Source organism: Eptatretus burgeri, chromosome 17 (genome assembly GCF_056783735.1).
Source record: "Eptatretus burgeri isolate ZD-2024b chromosome 17, Ebu_testis_v1, whole genome shotgun sequence".
NCBI classification, from domain to species: Eukaryota; Metazoa; Chordata; class Myxini; order Myxiniformes; family Myxinidae; genus Eptatretus; species Eptatretus burgeri.
The window spans coordinates 9,060,953-9,075,740 of NC_140977.1; the positions used below are offsets into that span (position 1 = coordinate 9,060,953).

General features: G+C 44.7%; 1 long non-coding RNA gene across 1 annotated transcript; it reads left to right on the forward strand.

The window, feature by feature from the left end:
• The first annotated feature begins 4,436 nt into the window (after positions 1–4,436).
• Positions 4,437–13,549, forward strand: LOC147009257 (uncharacterized). Its single transcript, XR_015052817.1, has 3 exons — positions 4,437–4,742; positions 6,053–6,125; positions 10,602–13,549. It is a non-coding gene; the product is annotated as an uncharacterized LOC147009257 (long non-coding RNA).
• Positions 13,550–14,788: the final 1,239 nt, after the last annotated feature.

Sequence of the window (14,788 nt, forward strand, 5' to 3'; positions counted from 1 at the left end):
CCCCGGTGTTAGGGAGCTGGTAGGCTCGGAGGCAGTGTAGTGCCCGGGGGTGCCATAGCGGGAGAATCAGCAGAGGGTCGTGCCTGCCAAAGGGAGCCACGTGTCCCAGCCAGGAGACCGTGTGAGGGCACGGAGAGAAAATTGGGGGGCGAGGCCCGAAATTGTAAGGACACCAACACAGGCGACGGGAATCTGGGTTGTTAGAACCAATAGTTTAAGCGAGAGGCGCTTGTTGAAAGCCCCGGGGTAGTTTAACAGTTAAATGGATAGGGTAGATTAGGAGATGTACCCCTCCGCACCATCCATCCCCTCGCTCTCGTTGTGGGCCGCTGGACCCACTTTGGGTTAGATCGCTGAAGTCTGGGGAGGCCATTCTGAGGCTTCGTTGGGCCTCGACACAGGACGTTAGCTCTCCCTTATTCCCCTCCGGGAAGGGAACGTAGGGGTTGGGAGTAGGCTAGGTGACAGGATAGGTTAGCCGAACAAGGACGATAAAGGGGGTTAGGGGACGATTTATAGTGGGGGAGTAAAAATAAAAACAACAAAAAAATAAGTTGGGGCTAAATTGGGGTTTGACAAATTAAGGGAGTGGGTATGTACAGTGACAGGCAAAGGCGATAGGTTGGGAGGGAGACAGGTAGGTAGGTCCGAGCCCGCCTTCCAAGTGGCCAGCACCACCGCACTCCCTCCACCAACCTCCACTGAACGGCAAAGGCTGGCCAGCTTCATCTGCAGCTGCTGTGCTGCAAGGCCTGTGCCGGCTGGATCGTCTGCTGGCTGGCTGTTTTTCTGCAAGGCCTGTGCCGGCCAGTTCATCTGCCGGCTGTGTTTGCCTGCAGCGGCCTTCTTCTGCGGGCTGTGTTTGCCTGATTACCTTTGCCATGCCATGCCCACTGCCCCTGTTCACAAGCCCCGTTCAATTTTTGCTTTGCCCCCCCCCCCTGTTCATTGCCATGTGCGCCAGGATCAAGGCAACAGTTTGCAAGCTGCAGGAACTGCCCTGTTGGCAGCTACAACACGGGCCTGCAGTGGCGGGCCCGTGCACCGTGTTTGTGTTCATCCCTCCATTCGTTGTGTTCATTGCGTGTGCCACTTGAGCTGGCACGGAGACTGCGTTTGTGCAGCCCATGCACCGTTGTGGTTCACTGCGTTCAGTTCAAAAGGGAAGGCCTTGGACTGCGTGTGAGCAGCCAGCCACGTTCCCTGTCACCTGCATTGTTTGAGCCAGAGACTGCATGCGAGCAGCCTGGCTCCCTGCTAACTGTTTTCTTTTGCAGAGTTCAGTGATCCTGGGCCATGGTTTAGTGTAAAATTTGTAAGTTAAGGTTAAGATGTACTGTAAATATGAGTGCGCCCCCGGCATGTCTGTCTAGCGCCGGCAATTTTATTTAAGTCGTCCGTGTGAGTGAGTTTGTTTAGGTAGTTACGCAGCCCTTAGGTTATTTATTTTGGGGACACGAATACCATGAATGTCACACTCAGGGATCCGTAGGTAAAATGTATTAGGGGAAAACTACACATGATGGCACACGAAAATTTGACGACTCGGGACGAGTCTGTAAAAAGGGGAGGGGGTAGTGTTGTGTTTACCAAATTCGCAAACCACCATTCAGGTCCCTTAGGTGAGGTATCTCGGTAAGTACATGTGTAGTTAGGCCCAAACCCGTTGTCTAGTGGGAATACATGTCATTTATGCGTGCTGCGACTCTTCAGGATAGCCGTTTTTCTTTTACTATCTTTAATTTGGACCAACCGCCATTGTTACCACCACCAGTCACAACATCAACCACCAACCACAACGCCGCTTCACCACAACCTTCACGTCACACCTCGCAACCGTCGCATCGCCACCGTTCTTGCGCCGCTTGTGGGTACCGGTGTTGGACTCGTGCAGGGCGCGCGCCGAACAGCGTGTACAAAATCACGGATTTTGTGCTTCAAAAACGGATCAAAAACGACACACGCCCACTTTTTGCCGTCCAATCGGTGAGCGAGGGGCGAATTGGCCCAGCCCCCAGGGCGTTGGAGGGCGATCGATATATGCAAATTTATGGATCAAAAAGCATTCACGCCCACTTTTTCTCGGGCCAATGGGGAGCGAGGTGAAAGGTCGAAGGGAGGGGGTCAAAGATGAGAGGGCGAAGCCACGGGGCTGATATAAGCGACCGTGTTCGTCAGTCCAGTGAGTAGTAGAGTCGAGAGAGAACAGAGAGTTAAGACTTCGCGGGCGGTGGAGTTGGCAAGAAGGAGCTGGTCGTCGTGTGCGTTGGAGTCGGAGCGGAGGGGACGGAGCTGTGGAGAGGCGGCGAGGGCAGACGAGGGGGTGCTCGCGTCGTGCAGGGAGCTGCACCCCAGGGAGGCCGACAGCGCGACCTGGCCGAGGTGGAGACGCTCGTCGCGGGACAATAAAAATCCTCTATACCCCGAGCATCAGCAACCCCCTCCTGTTTCCCCCCGCGCTGAGATAGTGCGACCAAGGGGGCCCCTTTCCCACCCCCTACCAGACACTGCCCGCGAGGCCCGCGGAGTTGAGGCACCATCGCCGCTCCGCGTCTCATCACCAGACGGGTAGGCCCGACCCGGTCTCGGCCTCAGGCCCGCCTCATCCTTGAGGGTTCTGTATTCTTTTCCTTGGTTTTGGGTATGTGTTGTCGGCGCCGTCTGTGAAGTAGAATTGTATAAGTGTTGCCGTGTGCTCGGTAGTCGGTATTAGCTCTGCATTGTGTCTTCGCTTTCGCATTTGCTTTTTGTGTAAATTGCATTGTGTTTTTCTTTTCTGTGTGCTTTTGGTGGAATTGTATATGTGCGCTTTCCGTTCATCGCGAATAAATGTGCTTTGTGTTGAACTGTTTCCCGCTTCGCTTCGTCATTTCTTTCATTGAATCCTCATCTTGCTTCACGTAAAGGGTTGGTAGTGGGCTGAATACGCCCGATAATTAATCGAACCGTCGAGGTCGACGAATAACACCGCTCGGTTATCCCGATAGTACGGAACGGGTCGCTTAAGTGGCCCGTGTCCGAAGTCGACCTGCGGCGAGGTGCGATCGCCCGGTCTACCCTCCGCGTGGGTACTTAGGTAGGTCGAATTTGGCGAGCAACCCTATCCCACGCGGGGGCTGATTGGCTCGATCGCGGTGAGACCGAAAGGTCCACCCGTGACTGGTTCCCGGCGTTAGTCCGAGAGGGTCACGACTGGATTGTCCGTCCGGTGGGTGACGTGCCGCGATTCGAGTTACGTGGCCGTCAGCACGCCGGCGGGCGCGAATCCCGTAACAATACCTTTGTTGTGTGAAACCAGATGGAGCGCAAAGTACAAAAGCATCCGCATCTTTTCAGAGAACTTTTGTGATATCTATGCACAACTGGAGCAACTGGAGGCAAACCAGCATGAGTCACAGAGTACACGTCAGATGGCGTATCAGCTGAGGTGTGCTGCAGGAACCACAGTGTTCCTGATCTGTCTGAAGATCATTGCGAAGTACTCAGCGATGTTGGAGCCAGTGACCCAACAGCTGCAGGCAGTCGACATGGACATGATGGGAGTCCGAGATCACATCGACCTGTTGATGAAGGCTTTCCGAGCTCACCGGGATGGTGCAGACCATGTGTTCTCAGAAGATGTCATCCCTGAGGTGAAAACCTTGGCAGAAGAACTTGGCATCGACTTGACTATGCCTCGGTGATGCGCACGCCAGGTCCACCGGCCGAATATAGGAGGCTCCATTGAGGAGTACTATCGCCGCGCCATCTATGTCCCGTACATGGATTCCTTGATCCAGTCTCTGGAAAGTCGTTTTGGTGAAAGTAACACGCCATATTTTCACATTTTCACACTACATCCGAGAGAAATGCAGCAAACAGAAAGAGATGAATTCAAGCACATCGTTTCATCTGTCAAGGAAATGTATGGCATTGACAACCTTGTAGAAGAAGCTCGAGCGTGGTATGACGTGCAGAAGCATAAGCCACTGGATGACAACTCTCTGGGTATGATCGAGCTGGTGAAGCAGACCACTCTGTTCCCTGCTGTGCGCAAGGCTATCCTCATCGCACTGACTCTGCCTGCAACATCATGTACAGTGGAAAGGTAATTCAGCACACTGTGCAGGGTGAAGACCTGGTTAAGATCAACGATGAGTGATAAACGTCTGTCCGGCCTCTGCATGCTAAGTGTCCACCGCGACAAAGTGAACAGCCAGAAGACCGAGCTAATGAACAGGGTCATTGACAATTTCGGAAGAGATCCCCAACGGCTCCAATTCCTGTTCCAAGAGTAGTAACCTGCTCAAACTGAATGAGGTGTTGAGAAATGTTTATGTTATTTTATTCATTTTGTATTTTCCATGTAATTTTTTCAAATTTTTGATTTTCCAGGGAGGGGGGGGAGCAAATGCCCCCCCTTGCCCCTTCCTGCGGACGCCCATGGGTTCTTTACCAGTTAATTTAAACCCACAGAGGCAAAATATCCAAATACTGAGGTGATAGGCTTTGTTTTTCGTTTCACAAAAAACTTTTCTATTATACCACAATTTATTTTGTGAATCAAAATATATTTTATAATTTTACAGTCAAGACTCGGTCATTACGTCAGTGAATGCTTGTTGGAATATGCTAATGTTAATGTAATTATTGGATTGTGATGATGGGTGATGATTCTGTCACAAACACATTTGTTTTTCTTCTTACAGCCAATGTCAAACGACAGAACAGGCTTCAGTGTTGTAGATGATCCTCCACCTGGTGTGAGTGAACCCTTGACCTCCTGACCGGGATGATTTGCAAAAATCCGATGGAAAGACTCACGATGCATGTTCACACACACACACACACACACACACACACACACACACACACACACACACACACACACACACACACACACACACACACACACACGCACACGCTGAGATGTCTGAACTCACACAGACTGGGATTGCTGAACTCACGTATACTGAGATTTATGAACTCGCACAGACTGGGATTGCTGAATTCACGCACACTGGGATCGCTGAACTCACGTACACACACACATAGTGGGGTTGCTGAACTCACGTATACTGGGATTGCTGAAAACACACAAACACACACACACACACACACACACACACACACACACACACACACACACACACACACACACACACACACACACACACACACACACACACACACACACACACACACACACACACACACACACACACACACACGTTGCTGAACTCCTGTTATTGTGGAGCAAAATGCAATTGTTCTCTCGTGGTGGCCTTTCCTTGTCGTGTTTATGTTTTATTCCAACACACCCATTATTATGTTTTACAGGAGATTTTGTTTCACACTTGGTTCAACGATATTCCAACACACCCATTATTATGTTTTACAGGAGATTTTGTTTCACATGTGGTTCAACGATATTCCAACACACCCATTATTGTGTTTTACACATTAATTACATGTTGATATTCCAACACACCCATTATTATGTTTTACAGGAGATTTAGTTTCACACTTGGTTTAATGATATTCCATCACATCAATTATTATGTTTTACAGGAGATTTTGTTTCACACTTGGGTTAACGATATTCCAACACATCAATTCCAACACATCAATTATTATGTTTTACAGGAGATTTAGTTTCACACTTGGTTTAATGATATTCCAACACATCAATTATTATGTTTTACAGGAGATTTAGTTTCACATTTGGGTTAACGATATTCCAACACACCCATTATTATGTTTTACAGGAGATTTAGTTTCACACTTGGTTTAATGATATTCCAACACATCAATTATTATGTTTTACAGGAGATTTAGTTTCACACTTGGGTTAACGATATTCCAACACACCCATTATTATGTTTTACAGGAGATTTTGTTTCACACGTGGTTTAACGATATTCCAACACATCAATTATTATGTTTTACAGGAGATTTTGTTTCACACTTGGTTTAATGATATTCCAACACATCAATTATTATGTTTTACAGGAGATTTTGTTTCACACGTGGTTCAACAATTTTCCAACACACCCATTATTATGTTTTACAGGAAATTTTGTTTCACACGTGGTTCAACAATATTCCAAGACCCCAGATAACCTGCCATGTTGAAGCTCCTGAAGGTAACCAAGCAGCCTTCTTTTTGTACTCTTTCATATTGTCCAATCTTATTGTTTCTTGTCAAGATGGAGGCACAGGAAGAGCAAGAAGACAGTATGACCTGATAATAAGGCAGCGGAGCAACTCTTGGACAAAATAAACGAGAGCGAAGTTGATGGTGCACCATCGCAAATCCCCAAGCTTCCCACCAAAAGCAAAGATGACAGATGGCAAAGGGTTCCACCAGGAATGAACCCAGATCAATTTTTGAGTTTAAAAAATTCCATTTTGACTCCTGTCTCCCTCAGTCCTCACCCTCTGGGGCGTGATTCAAGGGTCAAATCCAAAAATAAATTCGTTAAATATTCACGGGTCCCCCATTGACCCTTATTTGGAGCTCACTTGCAATGCAGTTCTGGGAGCTTACGGGATATGGGATGGCTTATCGTCTGTCCATTCTTCCACAAGTTCTTGCAACTTCTCTGAAACTCCACACATGATTTCGATGAAATTTTGCCACAACCTTCATCACCCTGAATGTATTAAATTTGTTCATGGCATTACAAAAGATCAGGCCCCGTGGGTGTCTACGGGATTGCCCCCCAAAATAGGAATTTCCTTTCTTCTCCGAAACCACACCAACAATTTTGATTAAAATTGGCCACAACCTTCATCACCCGTGATGTACCAAAGTTTGTTCATGGAATTAAAATAAAAATCCAGAGGTCAACAACCTCCCCCCACCTCCCCCCGTCGATCCCCTTGATGAGTGCAGATTTTTATGCAGACGATAAGCTTTGGTCCATCATGGGTGATGAAGGTTGTGGTCAACTTTCATGGAAATTGTATACCCCCCTCAGACCCCCCTCAGACCCCGATCTTTTTCTTTTTTTTAATGTCGGGAACAAACTTTAGGACATCATGAGTGATGAAGGTTGTGGTCATGTTTCATCAGAGTTGTAAGTGTAGTTTCTGAGAAGAAAGAAAAATAATCTTTCGTGGGGCAACCTCCCCTCCCCCATAATCTCCCTCCGCAGACCCCCTAAAGCCCCTACTTTTTATTTTTTCAACTTTGGTACAGCACAGGTGATGAAGAAGTGGTGAGGTTTCATTGAAATCGTGTGTGTAGTTTCAGAGAAGATGTTGCAAGTGTTTGCAGACGGACTGATGGACTGACAGACCGATGGATGGACGACGCGCCATCACGTAAGCTCTCCAGGACGACGTTCCACATTAGCTAAAGACTTGACAGTTCTATAACCAGTTGGTGCAATTAACTGCTTGTTAGGACAACATGGCTCTTTAAATGAAAGCAACCACGACTTTCCCGAGTACTTCCTATCTTCCTCCAGGTGTAAAATCGAATTTCAACATCAATATCTGTCATGTTTTTACTCTGCTCTGCACTTAAAATTCGCACCTGGCAACAAGAAACATTGCATAGCCCTAAATACTAAACAACTTGATACACGTTGAATGCACGGAACACAATACACAGCCAAATAATGCACATAACAACACAATACGCAGCCAAACGATGCACATAATAACACAATACGTAGCCAAACAATGCATATAACACAATTTGCAGCCTAACAATGCAAATAACAACACAAAACACAGCCAAACAATAGACATAACAACACAATACGCAGCCAAACAATGAACATAACAACACAATACGCAACCAAACAATCCACATCACAACACAATATGCAGCCAAACAATAGACATAACAACACAATATGCAGCCAAACAATGAACATAACACAATACACAGCCAAACAATAGACGTAACAACACAATACGTACATAACAATGCACATAACAACACAATACGCAGCCAAACGATGCACATAATAACACAATACATAGCCAAACAATGCACATAACAACACAATACGCACATAACAATGCACATAACAACACAATACGCAGCCAAACGATGCACATAATAACACAATACATAGCCAGCCAATGCAGATAACAACACAATACGCACATAACAATGCACATAACAACACAATACGCAGCCAAACGATGTACATAATAACACAATACGTAGCCAAACAATGCACATAACAACACAATATGCACATAACAATGCACATAACAACATAATACGCACATAACAATGCACATAACAACACAATACGCAGCCAAACAATGCACATAACAACACAATACATAGCCAAACAATGCACATAACATTACAATACATAGCCAAACAATGCACATAACAACACAATACGCAGCCTAACAATGCATATAACAACACAATACGCAACCAAACAATGAACATAACAACACAATACGCAACCAAACAATCCACATCACAACACAATGCGCAGCCAAACAATAGACATAACAACACAATACGCAGCCAAACGATGCACATAATAACACAATACATAGCCAGCCAATGCAGATAACAACACAATACGCACATAACAATGCACATAACAACACAATACGCAGTCAAACGATGTACATAATAACACAATACGTAGCCAAACAATGCACATAACAACACAATACGCACATAACAATGCACATAACAACATAATACGCACATAACAATGCACATAACAACACAATACGCAGCCAAACAATGCACATAACAACACAATACATAGCTAAACAATGCACATAACATTGCAATACATAGCCAAACAATGCACATAACAACACAATACGCAGCCTAACAATGCATATAACAACACAATACGCAACCAAACGATGCATATAACAACACAAGACGCCCCTCACGATGCACATAACAACAAAAAATGCAGCCAAACGATGCATAGAACAACACAATACACAGCCAAGCAATGCAGATAACAACACAATACGTGCCTCACAATGCACATAACAACACAACACGCAGCCAAACGATGCATATAACAACACAATACGCACCTTACAATGCACATAACAACACAATATGCAGCCAAACGATGCTTATAACAACACAATACACAGCCAAACAATGCAGATAACAACACAATACGTGCCTCACAATGCACATAAAACACAATATGCAGCCAAACGATGCAGATAACAACACAATACGCGGCCAAACGATGCACATAACAACACAATACGCGGCCAAACAATGCACATAACAACACAATACGCAGTCAAACGATGTACATAATAACACAATACGTAGCCAAACAATGCACATAACAACACAATACGCACATAACAATGCACATAACAACATAATACGCACATAACAATGCACATAACAACACAATACGCAGCCAAACAATGCACATAACAACACAAGATGCAGCCAAACGATGCAGAAAACAACACAATACGCAGCCAAATAATGCAGATAACAACACAATGCACAGCCAAACGATGCATATAACAACACAATGCACAGCCAAACGATGCATATAACAACACAATACATGCCTCACAATGCACATAACAACACAACATGTAGCCAAACGATGCATATAACAACACAATACACAGCCAAGCAATGCAGATAACAACACAATACGTGCCTCACAATGCACATAACAACACAACACGCAGCCAAACAATGCAGATAACAACACAATACGTGCCTCACAATGCACATAAAACACAATATGCAGCCAAACGATGCAGATAACAACACAATACGCGGCCAAACGATGCACATAACAACACAATACGCGGCCAAACAATGCACACAACAACACAATACACGCCTCACAATGCACATAACAACACAATACGCGGCCAAACGATGCACATAACAACACAATACGCGGCCAAACAATGCACACAACAACACAATACACGCCGCACAATGCACATAACAACACAATACGCGGCCAAACGATGCACATAACAACACAATACGTGGCCAAACGATGCAGAAAACAACACAATACGCAGCCAAACAATGCAGATAACAACACAATACACAGCCAAACGATGCATATAACAACACAATACACAGCCAAACGTTTACTCGTAAATAATTTGTGACACCTTTCAGCAGGTTTCCCTTTAATAATCACCTGTGTATTATATCATTCTGGGTAAAGTCTCTTCAGTCTTCAACATCAGTGAATAATTTACTCCTCTACTGAATTTCCCCCGCCCCTCCAACAAAGTTGGAGACGGGGGACATTAAAATGAACTCTGTCCGACCGACCGACCGATCATCCATCCATGTACTTTTGTGTTCGTGATATTTCAAAAACCATTGAACATTTAGCTTTCATATTACACAGATCCATTTCTCATACTATCCAAAAGGTAGAGGACCTCGAGTATCATGTCCTTGTTTGAACTTGCAACAGAGAGCCATGAACTTGTGTCCAATTAGATTGTAAGACCTCATGTGTAATTAAATTTTTTTTTTGTTTTCTACATCTATTTTGCACTTCTATTTTCACCTCATCTAAACCTGTTCTTGTTCTTCCTGTTGAGAATTGTGTAAAAATCCATAATCTATGTTTGATGAAAAATATCCTCCATTTTTACAGCACCAAGTCAGCAGCAGCCAGCAGTCGTGGAACCCAAGAGGAAGATGTCACAGCCGTCCATGTTGGAAGCACCCAAGGGCAGGCAGGCTGCATTTCCTCTTGAGAGGAAACCAGATGGCCTGGCTGCCGGGGCTGCACCTTCTCGCCGACGGTAGAGGCTGCACCAGCTTCCCGGGGGCAGTGCTCTGTCCCGGCTGTCCAGAGGCAACGGGCTACACCTGTGCTTAAGAGAACGTATCAGGTGGCACCAGCTCTCCAGAGGAACCATGTGGCATCGGCTTCCCAGGAGGAACAGATTGCACCAGCTTCCTGGAGGCAACAGCCTCTACCTGGGATCCAGAGAACGTATCAGGTGGCACCAACTCTCCAGAGGAACCAAGTGGCACCGGCTTCCCAGGAGGAACAGACTGCACCGGCTCCCCAGAGGAACCAAGTGGCACCGGCTTCCAAAGAACATGTGGTACCTCATAGCAGAAGGCAAGTGGTTGGCCAGCAGAGAAAAATGAAGAGGAGAAATCACTGAATATGACGAGGTAACCTTTCCCACTTTAAAATTTTCACGATTAGTTACCCTGCGTCCACAAAGCGAACAGCGGGGTTAAGTGATTGGTTCATGTCCGTCCATGTTATCACTTTATGATTGAGGAACAACTTATTACAGCGCGTGCGCTGTATACAATTGCACCGAGTTTGAAATGTCCCCGGTGTCTACCACGTCTCCGGTGTACCCCTTCCCCACCCCCACGTGCCTCAAGACAGCCAATATCGGCCGTCCGGTCGATGGCAATGCATAACGTAGAGTCCTAGATGGAAATGGCAACAATTGATGGAAATACCCGAGTATTTCAATGGAAATTTGTGAAACTCATGTGTTATATGTGTGAAAACCATTGCATTTATTGCTTGACGGAAAAAAAACCAAGAAACGCTCCCCTCTCATGCACGAACGAACAAAAGACGTCATTTCCGCCCAACATGGCATTTCGCGCTGAACGCTGAAAGCTAAGTTCTTCTTATGCCATCATTCTTTGCGGCCTCCTGCCACGCTGTATCGAACGATTTCATTCCTTCTGTTTTATATAAAGGTGCTTATCACAATAATAACAAGATTTTTACATTTCAAATATTAAGTACGCTCTTTAATTGTTTTTCAACTGAAAAAGCATAAATTGCATATTTTAACATTAGTGTACTCATTTGCTTCACCACACGCGCTGTATTGAAGGATTTCACTTGTTTAAATTGAATGTTGTGTTTTAAACATGAATTGGAACATTAATTGGAAGAGACGAGTCTTTCCTTTTACTGAATATTGGCTCTGAATTCGTCCCGATTGCACATGTGCAGAGAAGTGAGATAATTTTTCTATCTCCTGTCTGTCTGGCAGTAAAACAAAATTTAAAATCATTCCAGACAGGAAACTTACCGTTTTCACGGATATCGTAATGGACACAAACAACAGGCACAAAGAACGAATGTAACGTGCTGGATGGGGTGATGTCACAGAAACTGGGGAAAATGGCAGTGAAACCCAGAATTAATTTATTAATACATCTTTAAACCTAAATCTTTATTTAAATTGAATTATATACTTGAAGACTGTTGTCATGTTCTACAAAGCTTCCGCCACGTGCATGCACAGTGTGCGCCTTCGTGGAAATAAAACGTGGAACTTCGACTTAAATGTTATCTGGCCTTTCACCCAGCAATCCTTCGGATACGCCACAATTGGTGACGAGTTTAGTGCTTTGCCAAGTTGGCATTGCTCACTCTGGCGTCCGTGGGGAGTCTGGTGGAGTACCAGCCAAATGAGGACTGGGAAGATTTTGCTGATCGATTGGGACAATACTTCATCGCTAACAATATGGCGGTGGCAGAAGATGCTGATCTTCGCCGAGCCGTTCTGCTCACAGTGTGTGACAAAACAACATATGCCCTGATGAAGGATCTGGTTACTCCTGATAAAATTAAGGACAAAACCTTCGATGAATTGATCGAGATTGTGGCCAGACACTACAAGCCGAAACCTGGGAAAAATCGTGTCCCGGTACAAGTTCTACACTCATGGGAGGAAGGAAGGTCAGTCGGTGTCTGAGTTTGTTGCTGACCTTTGCAGATTGGCTGAACATTGTGAATTTAGTGTCAAGTTGGATGAGATCTTGAGAGATGTCTTTGTTGTTGGCATCAATAAGGAAACGATCCTCCGGAAATTGTTGGTTGTTCCCGATCTCGATCTGACTAAAGCTGTGTCAATCGCAACTGCCTGCATGACTACGGATGAGAGGCTGCATGTTATCAGCGGCAGAGAGCGAGACTCCCAGCCGAGTTCATGCAATGATGTGAACAAACAGTTCATCATCAGCTGTGAAGCCCAGTTATCCTCAATTTCACAGATTTGTTCAACACATCACCTCGTTTCATAATGCGAGCTCGTCTGTGCCAAAGCAGAGCAGTGTATCATTCTCCAACAGGTAAACCATGTTGGCGTTGTGGGGGCAGGCACTTACCCCACCTGTGTCGTTTCAAACATTACTCCTGTCATAACACGGTGGTGAAGTAATACCTCATAACTCGGTGATGAAAACCTTGCTTTAGGTGGGAACCGTTGGGATTTACAATGGCGAGCCATTAACCTCGCTCTCGTGTTTTCTTGTTTTATGTCGTGTTGAGTGAAGGAATGATCCATTGGAGTGCAAATCAGTTGCAGGAAAGATTTGTATGAATGGAGAATGTGTATGATATTTTTGGGATTAGCAAAGTTGTACTAAGATATGGATTGAAGAGTATTGTTCTTTTTCAGGGAAGCAAAGATGAATCAGTCTCAAGATTCATCAGATGTGGCAATGAACAAGCGACTGGATTTTCCAGATGTTGCTGTGAACGAGTGATTGGGTTCATTAGATGTTGCGATGAACGAACCAACACCATCGACTCCAACAAAGAAAGTCTCCCTGCAGAAGCACCTGAAGTAAATATGTTACATTGAATATCGTTTTTTGGATGTATCTTCCTCACAAAGTGTGTAACAAATTGACTTTTCAATCTTTTTCTCTTTAGGAATGGGAACAGAAGATTCAAAAGGATGGGGAAATGTGGCGCTGCTGAACATTCCATGTAAGTAATGGAAAAAAATATCCCTTCAGGATGTCATCAGGTGAAACGCACAAACAAGAAAAATGATATTCCTTTTCGAGAGTAGGATGAAACCTCACCCTATCGTATCTCAATCACATGAGACTCAATTATGGGAACATTTTAAACATTTCTTCATGAAACGTTGTCCATGTGATCAACATTGGGGGATGTATGAAGTATGGAGGAAGGACTTGGGGTCACAGGGTTCAAAACGTGAAATATTTAAACTCAGAATTTGCTATTGGGTAAATCTTGGTGGAACGTTTTCCCAAATTTAAACCTTGATTTAGGTGGGAAGCGTGGGCATGTACGACGGCGTGCCAGCAACCTCGGTCTCGTGTTGTGTTGTTTCATGTCGTGTTGAGTGAAGGAATGATCCATTGTTGTGCAAATGAGTTGAAGTAAAGATTTGTTTGGATGGAGATTTTGTATGATATCTGGTTGAGCACATTTGTTCTCACTCAGTTGTGCATTTAAGAGTATTGTTCTGTTTCAGGGAAGCAAAGCTGAATCAGTCTCGATTCACCAGATGTTGCTGTGAACGAACCAACACCGTCTAATCCATCAAAGAAAGTGTCCCTGTGGAATTGTCTCAAGTAAATATGTTACATTGAAGATCGTTTTTTGGATGTATGTTCCTCACGAAGTGTGTAACAAATTGACTTTTCAATCCTTTTCTCCGGTGGAAAAAGTACAGAAGATTTAAAAGGATGTGGAAGTGTGGCGCTGCTGAACATTCCACGTTATTAATGGAAAAAAATATCCCTTCAGGATGTCATAACGTGAAACACACAAACCAGAACAATGATATTCCTTTTCGAGAGAAGGATTAAACCTCACCCTATCGTATCTCAATCACATGTTACTCAATTACGGGAACATTTTTAACATTTCTTCATCAAACTTTGGACATGTGATCAACATTGGGGGACGTATGAAGTATGGAGGAAGGACTTGGGGTCACAGGGGTCAAAACGTAAAATTTTTAAACTCAGAATTTGATATTGGGTCAATCTTGGTGGAACGTTTTCCCAAATTTCAACTTTGATTTA